Source organism: Hyaena hyaena, unplaced genomic scaffold (genome assembly GCF_003009895.1).
Source record: "Hyaena hyaena isolate Hyena2069 unplaced genomic scaffold, ASM300989v1 scaffold_281, whole genome shotgun sequence".
NCBI classification, from domain to species: domain Eukaryota; kingdom Metazoa; phylum Chordata; class Mammalia; order Carnivora; family Hyaenidae; genus Hyaena; species Hyaena hyaena.
Window position 1 is genome coordinate 798,980 of NW_024080914.1, and position 19,913 is coordinate 818,892.

General features: G+C 46.0%; 1 pseudogene; it reads right to left on the reverse strand.

Annotated features, from left to right (window-relative positions):
• Positions 1-11,025: 11,025 nt before the first annotated feature.
• LOC120241362 lies at positions 11,026-17,698 on the reverse strand (annotated as a pseudogene).
• Between the last annotated feature and the right edge of the window lie 2,215 nt (positions 17,699-19,913).

Consider the following 19,913-nt stretch of genomic DNA (forward strand, 5'->3'; position numbering starts at 1 on the left):
CCCGATACCTTCCCACCCAACCCTGTGATTAAGAAATCCCAAGGGATGGAGATTCCCAGCCTCCCTGCCTCACTTAGGTGGGGATTTTTGCTCCTCCCTGATGAAATGTTTTTTGGAGACCTCAGCTCATCCCTTACAGTTGTCCATTCTGACCCAACCAACCATGAGGACAGAGCCCTTTTCATCTGCACTGGTACCATTCAAAGACAGAAAACCTTAGGGAACAGTTTCCGTCTCCTCTGCCCAAATCCTTGCCTGTCCTCATCCCCCCATCCATCCACGCCATGCGTGAGCAAGTGACTCAGCACTGAGACTGCATGAAATATGCAGAATCATTATTTCCGGTACCCAAGTCCCGGAGTGAGGCCAGGTACTTGTTAGCATGGTGCCTGTTGTGGGCATTCTATGAGGGACAAGTGGCAGGAAAGATAGGAAGGGGAAAGGGAAGTAGAGCAGCTTGGGGGTTCCCAGGCCTGCCCAGAGCACACCCCCAGGGCTAGGTGACAAGCATATAACTTGACACAGTGTCGGGGCTCCCGCAGCTGTCATGCTAGCTGACCACCCAGCAGGTTAGCGTGACGTATGTTCACATGACGCCAGCCTGTTTCACAAGCTTTGAAAAGGCCCAAAGAATCAGAAACAGGGCTCCTGACACCGGAACTACAGAGAACTCTGTAGACTGGCCCCACCTAAAGCCAAAACCAAAGTCAAGACATCAACAGATAAAGGTTCCAGATTAACAGATGTCAGGCATCAAGCTGGAATAAAGTCAGTCTCTCCTTTTTTCTTCTCTGAAGGTGAGATGGAGGGCTTCCAGTTCTATCTCTGCAACAAAAGCCCTGGCTTACAGAGGAGACGTCCAACATTCGCTCTAACTGGTGCCAAGGGTCCCGTGCAGCCATTCTCTGAACTACCCTCATGGTCACCCCTAGAATGGAGGCCTATCTGGATTTCACACATGCTGAACTCACAGAGGGAAGAAATAGGAGCTCCAAAGAGGAAGCCTGTGTATCCTAGGGCCCAAGGGACCTAACCTAATTCTTTTTTGATTTTTTTAAGCTTATTTCTTTTTGAGAGACAGAGCACGAGGAGGGTGGGGGGTGAGGAGAGAGGGAGGGAGACACAGAATCAGAAGCAGGCTCCAGGCTCTGAGCTGACAGCACAGGGCCCGGTGCGGGGCTCGAACCCACGAACCCTGAGAGCATCACCTGAGCTGCAGTCAGTTGCTTAACGAGGAAGAAGACACTGAAGTGACATCCAGCTGGGATTTTCCCAAGGGGCCCAACCCATAGTGACAGAGGGAGGGCCAGAGCCTGAAGGAGTGGAAGGGATTGCACAACTCCTAGCTTTGAGGACATGGGCCAGTTTCTTCATTTCTTCGAGGCTCAATTCCTGCTTACATAGACTGGGACTAATAAGGTAACAGAAGGAACGCCCTCCACATACCCATCATGCCTCAGTCTATCCCCAGTCAAACTCCCCCTTTCTGTTGTGTACCTCAGAAGATTCCTAGCACCTTCTGAAATCTTGCTCAAGGAGGGGGCTCCTAGCCAAAAGTCAGAGCCCTCAGTAAAAGTTCTTTCAGCCCCTCACCACCTCACGGGCATGAGGCAGTAGCGAGGGAACAGGCAGATGCAAAAGGCTCATGGATAGCGATGGACCCTCTCTGAGGGGAAATCCCAGCTAAGAGAAAGTGCCTGCTTCCGGTGCAGAGGAAGCTGTTCCCAGAAATCAGGCCCAGACCGCAGCAGCCAACGTTAGATCTTCCACTCTGGTGAAAAGTAGGGCCCTTTCCCAGCACCGTTGTTGAGAAAGGGGAATCCTTAGTACCTTTCTTCAACGCAGAAGCTTCACACCTAGCAAGGATGGCCATCAAAGTCTTTCAATGTGAGTGACAAGCAATTCCAGCCCACTCCCAGGTGCAGGTGACCAGTAATGCGCACATCCCAGCCAGAACCACTGTCTTCGTACATCCCAGCGGATAAAACGGGGAACAGTTCTATCTCCCTGGATAATTAGGGCTCTCTCACCAGCGCCCACTTTCTTAGAAAGGTTACTCTCAATGCTTACAAAGGTATTTCCAGACCCAGTCTGTACTGTGAAACAAATGGACTTTTTTGTCACTTTTCATGAGAAAGGGAACAAAATAGGGGCACCTGGGTGGCTCAGTCAGTTAAGCGTCCGACTTCGGCTCAGGTCATGATCTCGTGGTTCGTGGGTTCGAGCCCCACGTCGGGCTCTGTGCTGACAGCTAGCTCAGAGCCTGGAGCCTGTTTTGGATCCTGTGTCTCCCTCTCTCTCTGACCCTCCCCTGCTCACACTGTCTCTCTCTCTCAGAAATAAATAAAAAAGTATTTTAAAAAAGAAAGAGAACAAAATAGCAAAACTTCTTAAGTGGTTAAGAACTTTGTGGTAGCATAGGGCTGTTGTGAGGTGTTGCTCTCTTCACTAAGCTCCTGATCTCTTTGAGAACAAATCCGCACCTCGGTCATTTTTACCTTAATGGCACGTAAAAGTCACTACATTGGTGTTACCTCCCTTCCCTTCTAATTTCCTTCTCTATCCCTGGTCCTCACCTGTCCCAAACCTTTACCATCCCCTGTCATCCAACTTTTATCAGTGCGAACTTCCTCAAATCCCACCCCATTATCACCAATCTAAAAAGTTACCTACAATTAAACCAGTGGTTCTCAACCTTGACTGCAGATTCTAATCACCTGGGAAGCTCTGAAAACATACCAATGCCCAGGACCCATCCCAGAGTAATTAAACCAGAAACTTCCGAGGCGCACGCTGCCATTGAAATTTGTTTAAAGATACCTCTGCGATTCTAATGTGAGAACCACATAAATCAAACTTTCTGATTCCCTTCCTCCTTCCTTGGCAGAATAAACGCCACACCTCCCTGGCCAAGGATGACTTCCTCCAGGTTTGCCTTAGATACTGTCCTTTCCTACGTCCATCTGTCTCTCCTGTGTCTGACTTGGGCATCCTGGCTTCATCTGTCCCCAGCTGGCAGAACAAAATAAAAACAGACCCGTCCACTCTGCAGCCCTGCTCCTCTCCTCCTTCTCATTCAGCCTCTTAGAAGCGTAGACTCCTTACCACCATCCTCCCTCCTCCTTTCACTCCTTGGCTCCTCGCATCCCACTCATCCTCTCCATCTCCCCTCCTCCTGACTTCAAATATTGATATTTCCCAGAACTCAGCCCCTGGCCCCTCTACTCCTCACCTTACACGCTCTCCCAGAGCACCGTCACTCTCTCTCACGGCTTCCATCAGTGCTTACTTATCAGCGTCCCTAAATGCAGGTCTCTTTTCTGGGCACCAGACTCATATTGCCAGCACCCCGCTGGACATTTTAACTAGGTTCTTCTTTGGGTGTAATAGGTTTAAAGGGAACAGGTTATCTTCCCTCCACTCCCAACCCCTTGGCTTTTTAAGACCTTTCTCACTTCCAAACTCGTATCACTCCCTTCCGGTGTATCTTTCCCGGCATTGCCAATGTGATGTTTCTGAAAGAGAAAGCTGACCGTCGCTCCCTTGCCTGGAACAGTCCGATGGCCCCCCCCATCATCTGCAAGAGGAAGTCAAACCTTCTCGACACTCTGTGTAAGGAAGGGCCTTAAGAACCCGGCCCCCCTCTTCCCCTCCAGCCTTCTCCCCTGTTACTCTCCGTGCATCCAAATCCCGAACAGTCAACATGCATTCAAACTATCCTCATGCATGGTTTGCTCTGCCGCCTCAGGACTCTCTTGCTGCCTCCGTCCACTTTCATATGGCGTTTCCTTTGCCTGAAATGTCATCCTCCTCCTTCTCTGCTTAGAAAGTTCTGTTCATCCTTCCAGGCTCGGCTGCGGTCTCCTCTTAGAGGCCTCTCCAACCTTCCCAAGCAAAGTTAGATGCCCCTCCCCCAGAGGGCCTCCTTTGTCCTTCCAGAACTCTGCATTTTATGACACTGTATGGTAATTTCTTATTTACATATCTGTCTGCCCAGCTGGTCTGTGAGCTTCTGAAGTGGAAGAAACAGGGCTTTATTTGTTTTCTAAACGCAAAACTTAGCTCAGTGAAGGGTACACAACAGTAAATGTTTGTCTAGAGAAACAGAACAGAGAAAAGCCTGAGAGGAAAGAAATGGAAGAGCCTGAGTGGAATATTTGATGTTAAAGGAATCTACTTGTAAGCAATAGAATAATAGCATTTTGAGACTGGGAGGGATCGTTCTCTATTTTACAGACGAGGAAAAGCTGCAGGACAAGTAGCACCTTGTCCTCAAATCGTACAGCGAATCAGTGGCAGCGCCAGAGCTAGAACCCTGGTCTCCTGACTTCTTGTTCAGGAGTCTGTCAACGGGACTATATTAACAGAGTGTTAATTGTTTGAAATAAAGAACAGGACAGTCGCTCTTAGCTTTTTGTAGACTGCTGCTGACTTTGATGAAAGCTACTCATTTCCCCCCACCAAAAAAACCCCCCAAAACAAAAACCACACATATCGAATTTCACGTCCATTTTCAGAGGGTAGAGGGAGTTCATGGCTGGTGAAAGATGGTGTGAAAGAAGAAGAATCTAGGAATGGAGAGGCCAGTGAGAAGGCTAATGTGGTAGTTGGCGGACGAGAGAGAGAGAGAGAGAGAGAGAGAGAGAGAGAGAGAACAAGAGCCAGTGAGTGCTGGCTCCAAGACCAGGGACATAGAAAGGAAAGTTCAAATTGGAGAGGTGACCACGGGTAGGCTGGATAAAGTCGAGGGACAAAGGGGCCTTTAAGATGACTCAGAGGCTTCTGGTATAGATATTAAGGAAAATGGTGATGCCGCACATCAAATTATGGTAATGAGAGAGAGAGTAGGTTTGCAGGCAGATAATGTGTTTGATTTGACAGGTGTCTTAGATGTCTGCAGGCCATCAGGGTGGGGAAGTCCATAGGAAGCTGGCAATAACACAAACACCTTCCACATCTCTTGCTGCTCTCCCTCTGGCCATCTGGATAATCTGTTGTTCCCGGAACCAAACACATACTTTCCTGCCTCCATCCCCTTTTCTCATCTTCCCTCAATATGGTGTGCCCTTACATCCCCCATCACCTTTAGCCAAAATATTTCAAGGTCCAGGTCAAATGATACTTTCTCTGTTAAGCCTTTCCTAATACTACCAGTTTGATGTAATCTCTCCCTTCTCTAAGATCCCAAATCTTTCTCTGAATCTCTCTTATATTTTATTTTGAATTTCAGTTATTTACATTATTCAGTAAAAGGCACAAAGGAAGAAGAAAGGAATAAAGGACAGATGGTACATATAGATAACAAATAACAAGATGGAAAATCTAAACCTAACCATATCAATAATCCTATTAAATGTAAATGATCTAAACAAACCAGTTAAAGACCGAGATTGTCAGTTGGATTATAAAAGCAATATCTGACTACAAGATATTATTATATTATATTATAATATTCATCCTACAAGAAACCCCTTTAACTATAAAAACATGAATAAGTTATAGGTAAAAGAATGGGAAAATATACATCATGCTACCACTAATCAAGATAAAGTTGGAATGGCTATATTAAAACTAGATAGAGTAGATTTCAGGGCGAAGGGTATTACTATGAAGAAAGAGGGTCATTTCATAATGATAAACAAGTCAAATAATCAAGAAGACATAATGATTTGAGAGGTACCTGGCTGGCTGTGCTGGTAGAGCATGAGACTCTTGATCTCGGGGTTGTGAGTTGAAGCCCCACATTGGTTGTAGAGATTGCTTTACATTAAAATAGTTTTTTTTTTAAAGAAGACATAACAGTTGGAAGCACTTATGTACCTAAATAACAGAGATTCAAAGTACATGAAGCAAAAACTGATAGAACTGTAAGGAGAAATTGATGAATCCAGGATTATAATCAGAAATGTTAATACCTATGTCTCAATAATTGATAGGACAAGAAAATCAGAAAGTCAGTAAAGATATTTAAGGACTTGACCAACACTATCAATTAATTTGACCTGATTGACATTTATAGAACATTCCACTCAATATGCATTCTTTTCAAGTATGTAAGGAACATTCACCAAAATAGACCATACCTTAGGCCATAAAAGAAGTCTTGGTAAATTTAAAAGGAATGAGATCATACAAAATTTATTCTCTGACCACCGTGGTATTAAATTACATGTCAATAATAGAAGGATACCTGGAGAATCCCCAAATACTTGGAAATTAAACAACACTGTTCTTTTTTTTTAAAAATTTTTAGTGTTTATTTTTGAGAGACAGAGAGACTGAGTGTGAGTGGGGGAGGGGCAGACAGAGAGGGAGACACAGACTCCGAAGCAGGCTCCAGGCTCTGAGCTGTCAGCACAGAGCCTGACACAAGGCTAGACCTCATGAACCGTGAGATCATGACCTGAGCCGAAGTCGGACACTCAACCAATGGAGCCACCCAGTCACCCTTAAACAACACCGTTCTAAATAATTCATGCGTAAAAGAAGAAATCCATGAGAAAATTTCAATTTTTGAACTGAATGAAAATTAAGACACAACATAATTAAATTTGTGGGATGTAGCTAAAGTAGCACTTAAAGGGAAATTTATAGTTCTAACAACCTATGTTAAAATAGAAAAAAAAATGGGGCACCTGGCTGGCCCAGTTGACAGAGGGTGTGACTCTTGATCTCAGGGTTGTGATTTCAAGTCCCGTGTAGGTATAGAGATTACTTAAAAATCAAATTTTTTTTTTAAAATTTTTTAAATGTTTTATTTATTTTTAGGAGAAAGAGAGAGACAGCATGAGCAGGGAGGGTCAGAGAGAGGGAGTCACAGACTGAAACAGGCTCCAGGCTCTGAGCTGGCAGTCAGCACAGAGCCCGACGCGGGGCTCGAACCCCCGATCCGCGAGATCATGACCTGAGCGAAAGTCGGACGCTTAACCGACTAAGCCACCCAGGCGCCCCAAAAATCAAATATTTAAAAGAAAAAAAGAGGGGTGCCTGGGTGGCTCAGTCAATTAAGCATCTCCCTCTCAAAATAATGAAATAAACACTTTTTTAATAAATAAAAGAAAAAAGGTCTCAGGTCAATGATATCAGCTTCCACCTTACAAATTAGGGGAAAGTGCAAATTACATACAAAGTAAACAGAAGTAAGGAAATAATAAAAGACAAGCAGACCAATGAAATAGTGGGATCCCTGGGTGTCTCAGTTGGTTGGGCAGCCAGCTCTTGATTCCTGCTCAGGTCATGGTCTCGTAGTCTGTGGAACTGAGCTCTGTGGCTGGCTCTGCACTGGCTGGGTAGAGCCCGCTGGTGTTCCCTCTCTCCCTTTCCCACTGCCCCTCCCCTGCTAGCTCTCTCTCTCTCTCTCAAAATTAAAAAAAAAAACCAGTGAAATGGAAAACAGAAACTCAATAGAAAAAGTAAGTAAAAACAAAGCTGGTTCTCTGAGAAGATAGGAAAAATAGATAAATCTAGCCAGAGTTAACAGACAAACAAGAAAAATAATACAAATCATTAATATCAAGAATCAGAGAGATGATATAACTACAGATTCTAAAGCTATTAAAAGGATAGGAGAATATTATTAACAGCTTTATACAAGAAAATTGACAACTTAGATGAATGTAAAAATTCCCTGAAAGTAATAAAATACCCAACTCACTCAAGAAGAAATAAACCATCTGAATTACCCTGTGGCTATTAAACAAATTGAACTGTAGTTAAAAACATTCCCACAAAGGAAACAACCAGACCTAAATGGCTTTACTGGTTAATTCTACCAAACATTAAGAAAGAAATAATATCAATTTCACTCAAACTCTTTCAGAAAATTGAAGCAGAGGGAATACTACCCAATTCATTTATACAAAACCACGGCTCCTCTAACACCAGAATGAGACAAAAATATTACAAGAAAACTACAGACCCATATGAACATAGATGCAGAAGTCTTTGGCAACATTTTAGTGTATCAAATCCAACATTATATAAAAAAGATAATATGTCATGACTAAAAATGCAAGGTGGAGTTACATCTGAAACATTAGAAACCGTTTATTAGACATTTTATTTTATTTTATTTTATTTTATTTTATTTTATTTTATTTTTAATAGTTTATTGTCAAGTTGGTTTCCATATAAATTATTTTATTTATTCTAAAGAAAGAGAGAGAGAGTTCATGAGCAGAGGAGAGGGGCAGAGGGAGAGAGAGAGAATATTAAGCAGGCCCCACACTCAATGTGGAGCCCAATGAGGGGCTTCATCCCACAACCCTGGGATCATGACCAGAGCTGGAATTAAGAGTTCATGTGCTCAACCAACTGAACCACCCAAGCGCCCCAGAAAACATGTGTGATCATCTCAACAATTATCAAGAAAACATTTGACAAAAATCCAATATAAATTTCTGATTTGAAGAAAAACCTCTCAACAGATGTGGAATAGAAGGAAACTTCTTCAGTCAAGTAAAGGTATCTACACACAGACACACACAGACACAGACACACACACACACACACACACACACACACACACACATATACATACAAGTAAGGATAACATCATATAAAAACATCATAGGAAAAGATTGGATACTTTCTTCCTAAGATCAGGAACAAGGTAGGGATACCTGCTCTCACCACTTTTTTTAAAAAAAAAATATTTTATTTTTGAGAGGGGTGGGCAGGGGCAGAGAGAGATGGGGACAGAGGATCGGAAGCAGGCTCTGACAGCACTTGGTGCTGAGAGAGCCAAGCCCCGTGTGGAGCTCAGACTCGCAAACCGTGAGATCAAGACCTGAGCCAAAGTCAGATCATCAGCAACTGAGCCATCCAGGCGCCCCTGCTCTCACCACTTTTATTCAACATTATAGTGGAGGTTTTAGCAAATAAGGTCTTGCCTTATTTAGTGCAAATAAGGCAAGAAAGGTAAATAATGGCATCCAGATTGGAAAGGAAGAAGTAAAATTGTTTTTGTTCAGAGATGACGTAACCAACCATACAGAAAATTCAGTGGAACCTACGAAAAAGTTACCAGAACGAACAACTTAGTTTTAGCAAGTTTTCAGGATATGAGATCAATATGCAGAAATCAATTGTGTTTCTCCCTACTAGTTTGCCTTAGTTTCCGATGGCTGCCATAATAAATATCACAGCTAGGATGGCTTCAAAGGGCAGAAATTTCTTGTCTCAGAGTTCTGGATGCTGGAGGTCTGATATCAAGATATTGGCAGTGCCGTGCTCTCACTGAAGGATCGAGGGGAGAATCCCTCCTCCTTGCCTGTTTTAGCTTCCAGTGTCTTCTGGCAATCCATGTGTTTCTTGGCTTGTAAATGCGTTGCTCCAATTTCTACCTCCATTGTAACATGACTATCTTTTCCTTGTTGGGGTTTTATATCTTTTTCCCTCTCTGCATGTCTGTGTCCAAATTTCTTTCTCATAAGGACATCAATCATATTGGATTAAGGGCCCATCCGACTCCAGTATGATCTCATCTTAACTCTAATTACATCTGCAAAGATCCTTCTTCCAAATGAGATTACCCTCACTGGTTCCCTACACTAGAAAGTGCTTCTAATGTCTTTGAGAGGGCATACAATTTAACCCGGAACGCTAGTACTGAACACTCAAAAATTAAATTTAAGAACATCATTGATAATAGCATCAAAAAACCCATAAACTACTTAGGGATAAATCTGACGAAAGTTGTGCATTGAAAACTATAAAACATTGCTCAGATAAATTTAAAAAGACCTAAATAAATAAAAAAAATAAAAAAATTTTTAAAAAATTAAAAAAATAAAAGAAAATAAATTAAAAAATAAATAAAATAAAATAAAATAAAATAAAATAAAATAAAAATAAAAAGACCTAAATAAGTGGGGTGATACATATTGCCCATGATCGGGAGACTCAATATTATTAAGATTTCTTATAATTTACATTTTTTTTAGTTTTTAATGTTTCTTTTTAAGAGAGAAGGAGAGAGGCAGCGTGAGTGGGAGAGGGGGAGAGAGAAAGGAGGACACAGAATCCGAAGCAGGCTTTAAGCCCTGAGCTGTCAGCACAGAGCCTGACACAGGGCTCCAACTCATAAACCGTGAGATCATGACCTGAGCTGAAGACAGACTCTTACCTGACTGAACCATCCAGGCTCCCCTATTATTAAGATTTCAATCCCCACAAATTGGTCTAAAGATTTAATGTAATCCTAACCAGCATCACAATAATGTGCATGGAAATTGACAATCTGATTCCAAGTGTTGTATGGAAATGCAAGGGGTCGAGAATAGCCAAAACAGCTTTGAAAAAGAATACAGCTGAAACACTTACAGAAATTCAGGATTCATTATAAAGCTACAATAATTAAGATTGTAGAGTATAGGCATTAAAAAAAAAGACGAAGAGATCAATGGAACAGAATAGAGAGCTCATAAATAGATCCACATACATATGGTCAATGGATTTTGACAAAAGTACAAAGATAATATATCTTACATATATTATTATTATAATATATATTATATTTATAAAAATATAATAAAGAAGGAAAGGACAGTCTTTTCAATATAGAACAGATGGATGTCCACATGCTGAGAGAGACAGAGAGAGAGAGAGAGAGAGAGAGAGAGAACATCAATCCATACCTTGACATCATCCACAAAAGTTACTCAAAGTTGATCATAAAATTCAATGTAAAACATAATATATGGAAGAAAACGTAGGAGAAAATCTTTGCAACTTTCAGGTAGGCAAAGATTTCTTAGGACACTAAAAAGTATGATCCATCTCATACATAAAAGCAGAATGGAAGTTTGTGTGTGTGTGTTTCTTAAAGAATCATTAAAATGTTGGGGTATCCGGGTGGCTCAGTTGGTCAAGTGTCTGACTCTTGGTATCAGCTCAAGTCTTGATTGCAGGGTTGAGTTCAAGCCCTGTATTGGGCTCTGCACTGGGTGAGAACCTTACTTAAAAAAAAGAGAGAGAGAGAGAGAATTTTAAATTTTGAATACAATTCAAATCTGTACACCGGGTTCATTTTAGCTCCTTCACGACCAAACCTAGGGGTAGGGTCTGCTTCTGTTTCTCTATCTTCTCTTGGTCTATGATGGCCAAGGTATAAAGGTATCTTCTGTATTGAACTTTAATCTTTACCTTATCCTTATTTTTCATAATCTTGACAGATCTGGCATCCTCTCACCTGGCCATGAGCAGAAAGTCCTTGATTTCTTCAAATTTTGCAAGGCGTGACTAAGAGGGGCACAAGGGAGCCCATGACCAGCACAGCCAAGTGGGAAGGAGCAAGGACAGAAAGCCAGAAGTGTTTGATATTTCAATCTTACTTATTTGTTGTTATGGAAGTATAGTTGACACGCAATATTGCATTAGTTTCAGGTGTACAGTGGTGAAACAAGTCTGTAGTAACGTTGTGCCCACCTCCCGTGTACCAACCATCTGTCACCTTACAGCCCTATTACAGTATCATTGACTGTATTCACTATGCTGAGCCTTTCATCCCCATGACTTACTCATTCCATAGCATAAGCGCAATAGTATTTTAAAATATAATGTTTAGGGCGCCAGCGTGGCTCAGTCAGTTAAGTGTTGGACTTTGGCTCAGGCAATGATCTCATGTTTCGAGAGTTTCAGCTCCGAATCAGGCTGTCTTATCAGCACAAAGCCTGCTTTGGATTCTCTGTCCCCCTTGCTCTGTGCCCCTCCCCCACTCACGGTCTCTCTCTCTCTCTCTCTCAAAAATAAATAAACATTTTAAAAACCCCACAATTTTTAAAAAAAATTTTTTATGTTTTATTTATTATTTGAGAGGGGGAGAGAGAAAGAGAGAGGGAGAGAGAGACAGTGAGAGAAGGGGATAGACAGAGAGAGAGGGAGACACGGAATCTGAAGCAGGCTCCAGGCTCTGAGCTGTCAGCACAGAGCCCGAAGCAGGGCTGGAACCCACGAACCATGAGATCATGACCTGAGCCAAAGTCGGACGCTCAACCGAGTCACCCAGGTGCCCCTAAAAAAACCCCACAATGTTTAGTAGGAAGAAAAAAGAAAAGTAAAAGAAACAGAATGAGATGTTACAGTACACTATTGTCCTGAAATGTAAAACACACAAAATAATATAATGTATATTTTTGAAGAGAGAAGACAAGAGCCAGGGAGGGGCAGAAGGAAAGGTAGAAAGAAAATCTTAGCAGGTTCCAAGCTCCGTGTAGAGCCCAACTCAGGGCTCCATCTCATGACCCTGGGATCATGACCTCAGCCGAAATCAAGAGTCAAATGCTCCACCCATTGAGCCACCCAGGTGCCCCACAAAATAATATAAGTATTGATTGGGGATACATATATATGCCAATAAGTGAATGAAAGGGAGGGTTCACTCCACTGACTAAATAAATTAGTGCATGTCCACGGAAGGGATGGCAAGGGAAATGGGGACAGGAGTGGCAAAGAAGAGGCAGTAAAGAGGGAGGTGTGGCCCAATTATTCAATGTGCCGCATACTAAGGGATTTCATTGATTATACCAGCTAAATAAAAGCAGAACAAAAGCACTGTTTTACTTAAAATACATTGTATTTTTAAGAAAGAAAAAAATAGCATGAAATTTTCTAAATGAACAGGCTTTTTCAATAGACCAAGGATTGACAATTCACAGAAGAAATACAAACATCTAATAAGCCTATCACATTATGATCATCAACCTCAAATAAGGAAAATCTTATTTAAAGAAAAATTCAATATTCCCTTTTGCCCATCAAATTGGAAAGAAATTTAAAGGAATAATAATATACGTTGCTGTGAAGGGTGTGAGGACATGTAGACTCTGATATGGCTGGAAGCTATATTGTGTCTATTGATTGTGTCTATTGATATGTGTATATTGATAAAGATGGTTTGGAGGGCAATTTGGAAGCATTTATCAAAACATTAAAGGTACATTCTCTTTTTCTAATGTTTATTTATATATTTTGAGAGAGAGAGAGAGAGTTCACACATGCACATTAGTAGGCAGGGGACAGAGAGAGGGAGAGAGAGAGAGAGAGAGAGAGAGAGAGAGAGAGAATCCCAAGCAGGCTCCACACTGCCAGCACAGAGTCCAATGCAGGGCTCAATCCCACAAACCGTGAATGAGATCATGATCTGAGCCAAAATCAAGAGTTGGATGCTCAACTGACTGAGCCACCCAGGCACCCCTCATTTTATTTTGAGAGAGAGAGAACACACACACACACACACACACACACACACACACACACAGGAGGGGCAGAGAGAGAAGGAAAGGAGGGAGAATCCTGTGTGGCTCAATCTCATGACCTGAGCCAAGACTAAGAGTTGGACGCTTGACCCACTGAGCCACCCAGGTACCCCTTTGAACTCTATGTAACTTAGTATTCTTTGAATTTGTTACAATAGGCATTAGTTACCTTGGTAATTTTTTTTTTTATTATTTCTAGGAGAGAGAGAGAGACAGCGTGAGCAGGGGAGGGTCAGAGAGAGAGGGAGATACAGACTCTGAAACAGGCTCCAGGCTCTTAGCGGGCAGTCAGCACAGAGCCCGACGCGGGGCTCGAACCCACGAACCCCAAGATCATGACCTGAGCGAAAGTCGGACGCTTAACCAACTAAGCCACCCAGGCGCCCCAACTTTGGTAATTTTTGAAACATTTTTTTAAAATGAGAAATCCTATGGCTTTCAGTGAAGTGAAAAGATAAGACACAGCTTCTGGAGGGAAGTAACTTATGAGACCCCATCTGAAATGCCAAATGGACTGGAATAATTGAACAAATACATATTCTCAAAGTAAAATGGTCACATAGGTGGTGAGACGCCTGGCTGGCTCAGCCAGTAGAGCATGTGACCCTTGATCTTGGGTTGGGAGTTCTGGCCCCACATGGGGTGTAGAGATGACTTAAAAATAAAACCTTTAAAAAAGATAAAACAATTAAAAAATGGTAACAGGCGGATGTTGGGACCACTCAGCAAATTGAAGAGGAAGGTAATAAAAGCAATAATTATCCTAATGTAACCACTGTTTATTGACCATTGTTATGCACTAGCATTGATGTTATCTCTGGTGAGGAAACAGATGCTCAGAGATTTCAAGTAATTCAACCCCTGGTCACACTGAAACGCATATGAGAGTAGATTGATGGCTTTAGGACGGTTCCATGTTGGGAGGGCAAGAGTAGAGATATGTATAGAAAGCTAAGGGGGACAGGAGATGCTGAGCTTGGGGCTGTAGGTGGGCACACCAAGTCGGGAGGTGTCCCGGAGGAGAAGACACCTGCATTGTCTTGAAGGATGAATCAGAACTTATGCAGGTGATGTAGGAGGGGAACCACGTGAGCAGAAGCACAGAAGTGGGGGGCCATGTGGGGTGTGCTCATTAGAACGTTAGAGCACAGAGCGAGAAGGTGGAATGGCAGGTGGGGCCAGAGAGACCAGCAGAAGCTGCACCCTGAAGGGATTTTCAGGCTGTGTTGAAGAGTTTGGATTTTATTTGAGACATAATGGGGAGCCATGAAAAGAATCTGAGTGTAGAACCATTCTGATCAGATTGGCATTGGGGTGAGTCATTCTGATGGAAGTCTGGAGGGCAGATTTAACAGGAGGAGGCCAAGAGGCAAGGAGACCAGTGCAGAAAACCCGGGGGTGGGGTGGGGGGAGACTGGTGGGAATACAGAAACAACTCTGAGTCACATTTAGAACGTACGATGGATAGGGGCGTCTGGGTGGCTCAGTCGATTCAGGTCATGATCTTGCAGTCCGTGGTTCAAGCCCCGCCCTGTGCTGACAGCTTAGAGCCTGGAGCCTGCTTCGGATTCTGTGTCCCCTCTCTCTGCCCCTCCCTGGTTCGTGTTCTGTCTCTGTCTCTCTCTCTCTTCAAAAATAAATAAACATTAAAATAAAAACTTAAAAAATGGTAAGATGAATAGATGCTGACAATGGATTGGCCATGGCAGAGGGAAAGAAGTGTGATCGCCAGGGCAACTGAATGCAGAGGGCGCCATTTACTTACATGAGGAACACCCAGGGGTAAGTGGGGTTGAGGGTGGAGGGGAGAGGGAGGCCAGTGTTGGGTGTATGAACATGCGGGTTTCTGGGAGATGTCCTCGTAAAGAGGTCTAGCTAATTGACAAAAACCCAGAGAGCCAACTTCCTTCTGGGCCACGCCATGGGAAGGTTCCTCCATGCCTTTGTGCTACTCTGCTTGGAATGTCACCGCTACGGCCACCATGCCTCACAATTCCCCGCAAGTCTCCTCTTCTGTGATCTATTTTGTAAGGGGGCACCTCTGTCCCCTCGCTCACTATGTTGAATCCATCACCCAGCCCTACTGGATCTCGTTTAAACAGCTTTCTTCGGCCGGCCCTCTCTTCTCCATCCCAGCTGCCACTGCTTGGGCACTGACTCTTACCTTCGCTCAGCTGACCTCGCCTTAGCCTCCTGAAACTGTTCTCAAATAGATCTCAGCCCCGCTCGTCTCTCCCCAGAACTGCCCTACAGTGATGCGTCTACAGTGTAAAATCTGGTGGTGTTTACCTGCCCTACTAGAGACCAGCTACCGGGCTCCCTGCACGGAACAGATTCTGCCGCTCTGACGCGGTGTTCCGGAGGGTACTCGGGGGCAATCCTGGGGACACCTGTAAGGTGTAAGAGAAGCCGCAGGGAGCAGGGAGAAGGCTGAAATGCAATGCTCTGGGTGTCCCGTGGGAGGTCTCAAGTGGAGCCAGCCCTTCGTGGCTGCCCTGAACAGGGACACGGAACCCCCACCCACTAGGCCCTGCACACACACTGCCCTCGGGAGGGGCTCAGGCCAAGCTGCTCTCTTCCTCTAAAGGCAATTCCTGAGCCGCTCCTGCAGCTGGGGAAGTGAGCGTCCCTGTCCCCAGAAGGAGGAGATTTGTGAAGGGGGGTCCCAGCAGCACACTGCAGAATTCTCTGCAAGTACAGGTGCTGACCTGTCTTCAAAGCCCAGCTCCAATGTGGCCTGCTCCCTCCCTCACCAACACTGCCTCTGAGTTCCTCCTTCTCCTTTGCCCCACTCGAGTCCCGAGTGTGCTTTTCACTGTCATGGGGTTGATGGGTTTAGAGGTCCATCTGCCCCTCATCCCCTTCCCATAGATGGCTTGTATTTCAGAACCTGCAACAGTGTCTAGCACACACTGGCTATTCCATAAATGTGTAGTGCATTGAATAAAACGGGATTGGCTAATGAAGAGAAAAGCCACAGGTTATAAAAGGAGGGGCACTTGGGTGGCTCGGTGGGTTGAGCTCCTGACTTTGGCTCAGGTCACGATCATGAGTTGGACCACAGGGGGCTCTTCGATGACAGTGAAGAACCTGCTTGGGATTCTCTCTCTCTCCCTCGCTCTCTGTCCCTCCCGCACTTGCACTTTCTTTCTCTCTCAATAAATAAATAAATAAACTTAAAAAAAAATAAGGTGATAAAAGAAGGCTGGAGTTTAAGGGAGGTAGATGGCCCTGGGCTCAGGGCCCTGCCAGTCCCTCTCCATTCACTTGGAAATCGAGCCGGAGGCCCTGCTTAAGGAGAATCCGGGTAAAGCCAGAGCAAGGCTCCAAGCTTGGAGCAGCAAATGGGGTAAGTAAGAGCCAGCAAAGTACTGTCGCCTGGATAAGAGCCATATGGCTGATGGAAGGCAGAGGTCTATCACAGAAGGAAGGTGAGAAAATGAAACCACTTCAAGCCTCTTCCCTACACCTGAGAGCCAGCACTCAGATTCCTACATAAAAAGGGACACAGGGGCACCTGGGTGGCTGGGTCGCTTAAGCAACTGCCTCTTGATTTCAGCTGGGGTCATAATCTCACAGTTCATGAGATCAAGCCCTCATCAGCACAGAGCCTGCTTGGGATTCTCTCTCTCTCTCTCTCTCTCTCTCTCTCTCTCTGCTCCTCCCCCACCTCAAGAATAAATAAGATTTTTTTTAAAAAGGACACAGAGGAGCACCTAGGGGGCTCAGTTGGTTGAGCGTCCAACTTGGGCTCAGGTCATGACCTCACTGTTCGTGAGTTCGAGCCTTGCGTTGGGCCCTGTGCTAACAGCCAGCTCAGAGCCTGGAGCCCGTTTCGGATTCTGTATCCCCCTCTCTCTCTGACCCTCCCCTGCTCATGCTCTCTCTCTCTCTCTCTCTCCCCCTCTCTCAAAAATAAATTTAAAAAAAATTTTTTTAAAAGGATGGGGCACTTGAGTGGCTCAGCCGGTTAAGCGTCCGACTTCAGCTCAGGTCATGATCTCACAGTCCGTGGGTTCGAGCCCCACGTCGGGCTTTGTGCTGACAGCTCAGAGCCTGGAGCCTGTTTCAGATTCTATGTCTCCCTCTGTCTCTGCTCCTCTCCAGCTCATGCTCTGTCTCTCTCTGTCTCAAAAATAAATAAATGTTAAAAAAAAAATTTAAAAAAAAAGACACAGAATCAAGCACACATATATTCGCACAGACAGCAGTACAGAAGCAGGTGAGGACCCCAGAAACAGAACACACACACACACACACACACACACACACACACAGAGGGATGCAGACGTGCAATGAATGAAATGGACACAGGAGGGGAAAAAAAAATCCACCCAGAAAGTACGCAGCATTAACGTATGTAAATGAAACATCTATGCATTCTAGTCCCTATCCACCCTAGTGGCAACCCACCCTCGTTCACCTTCCAGAAACCCTGACATGAACGGAATGCCGGATGGCAGCTCCCGCCACACCTCCCTCACCCTTTGTCCCCAGCCTGGGCGGACCCGTCTCCCAGTTCGGGGGCAGCTCCGCTCCGGAGAGGAGGGAGACGGCGCTGCCGGCGGCCGGCAGGGGGCAGTGCTCCACAAGCGATCAGCAGCCGGGTCCGCGGACCGGGCTTCGGCAGGGACCGCAGCAGGAGGAGCGAGAGCCCGAGGTCCTCCCACCCACACACCTTCTGAGCTCTGCCCCACCCCCCAGCTCTCCCTCCTCTTCTGCTTCTTAAACCCCCCTCTTCTCAGCTGCAGGGTCTCCTTGATGGGTGTAGCCGACTTCAGAGTCTAGCTGTTCTCACGTTCCAGGGAAGACTGGGCTCAGGGCTCTCCCCCTCTGGGGTCCCCGTAGCCTCTGGTCACCTCTGGCTCTGGTTTTCAAGGTTGTCAGGACCCCTGAGTGTTCAGTTGGACTCCTGCAAGTTCATGCTCGGGAACCCACACGAGGGGCTGCTTCCCAGGGCTCCCTCTCGGGGGCTGATGTACCCTCACTGGCACCAGCGGGCGCGACCAGTGGCTGTGGCTAGATGTCGGGCCCCTTCACTACCTTGGCCCGGCACCTTGTACAGTGCGCAAACTGTACAACAGTACAGGCTGGCCCTGCTACGTACTGCCCCTTACTGTACCATTAAGTGAGCATGTATCATGCTGAGCACCACCAGGATGACATCATTCCATTCTCATAACACTCCTGTGAGGCAGGTCTTATTATGTGCCTCATTTTACAGGTGAGGAACTTGAGACCCAAGGAGGGCGTGTGGTTTGTTCATTATGGAACAAAGAGAGAAGGTGAATACGGAGCTAGGACTCAGGATCTCTGGCTGCCAGTTGTGGGCTCCCTGTCCCCTCCGTCACTGCGTGGCTGTTGCTGACTGCACGCCGCCTCCCTTCTCCCCTACTCCCCCCTCCGCTGGTTTCCTTCTCTCCCCAGCCAGCCTCCGAGGAGTGTGGCCAGACTTCTTTCCTGTGTGCCCAGTTTTCACCCCAGTTCCAGAGTTCAGGAAAGGACACAAGCAGGCAAGAGGCAGAAAGATGAAGGAAGGGGGCGGTCCCGCTGGAGAAGGAGAAGGCAAATGTAGGCCCTGCCCTGAGGATGAAGGAAGGAAGGTGGGTGAGAGGAGGGAGAGGAGCCCCCGTGCCCAGACTGGGAAAGGGCACAGGGAAGCTTCCATTGTATGGCACAAAGGGGCCATATGCCTGGTAGCCTACGCAGTGTGCGTGTGCGTGTGCGTGTGTGTGTGTGTGTGTGTGTGTGAAGGGGAAGGCGAGGAGTGACTAAAAGCCTCCCCTCCGCTCTCAAGCCCCTGGGGCCTACTGTGGGCTCCGCCACGGCAGTGGGGAGGGGGGGAGTTTGCTGAGAAAGGGGCAGAGCACTGATGGGTCAGGGCGTGGGGCCCCCAGAAGAAAGAAGGCAGGGATGGCTGGGAGGAGCTGGCAGGGAGGGGAAGGGGCTGGAAAAGGAAGGAGGGGTGAGGTGCTCAAGTTCCACTCGCCTGGTGCCCACAGCCGCCCCTCGCACCTCCCACTGGCCCACACGTGCTGGGTTTTGGAGGACGTGGAATGAGGACCCCAGATGCCTCCTCTCCTAACATTCCCTTCCTCCCTCCCTCTGTCTTAGCCCCAAGCTCCCACTTTCCCTCAGAGCCTGGGGGCTTCAGTCTCCCAGATGCTCTCCTCTCCCAGTGCCTAGCCCCCTGCCCTCTCCCCGCACCACCCCTCCCCACCTCCAGCTTCTTGTCCTGGTCCCTGGTCGTGTGGAGCAGAGCGCAGCGAGGCCAATTGATTATCTGAAGAAATTTGGAGCTAGCACAACAGCTGCGGCCGCCCCCCCTCCCCACCCCCAGGCCCTGAGGGATCCCTGAGCGGAGGGGCCCAGTAACCCCTTCTGCTTTCCAGCGGGGCAGTGAGGCAGTGATGGGGGAGCGCGGGGCTGCTGTGCTGGGGAAGGCACCAAGCACCTGGGCCAGGGATGGAGAGCATGGTTTCTCACCCTGGTCCACCCACATGGGTGACTCACATGGCCGAGGTGGACTGTGGCTTACCTGCTTTGAAAACAAGGTGTTGGGGGCGCCTGGGTGGTTCGGTGGGTTAAGTATGTGACTCTTGGTTTCAGCTCAGGTCATGATATCACGGTTTCATGAGTTTGGGCTCCTTGTCTGAC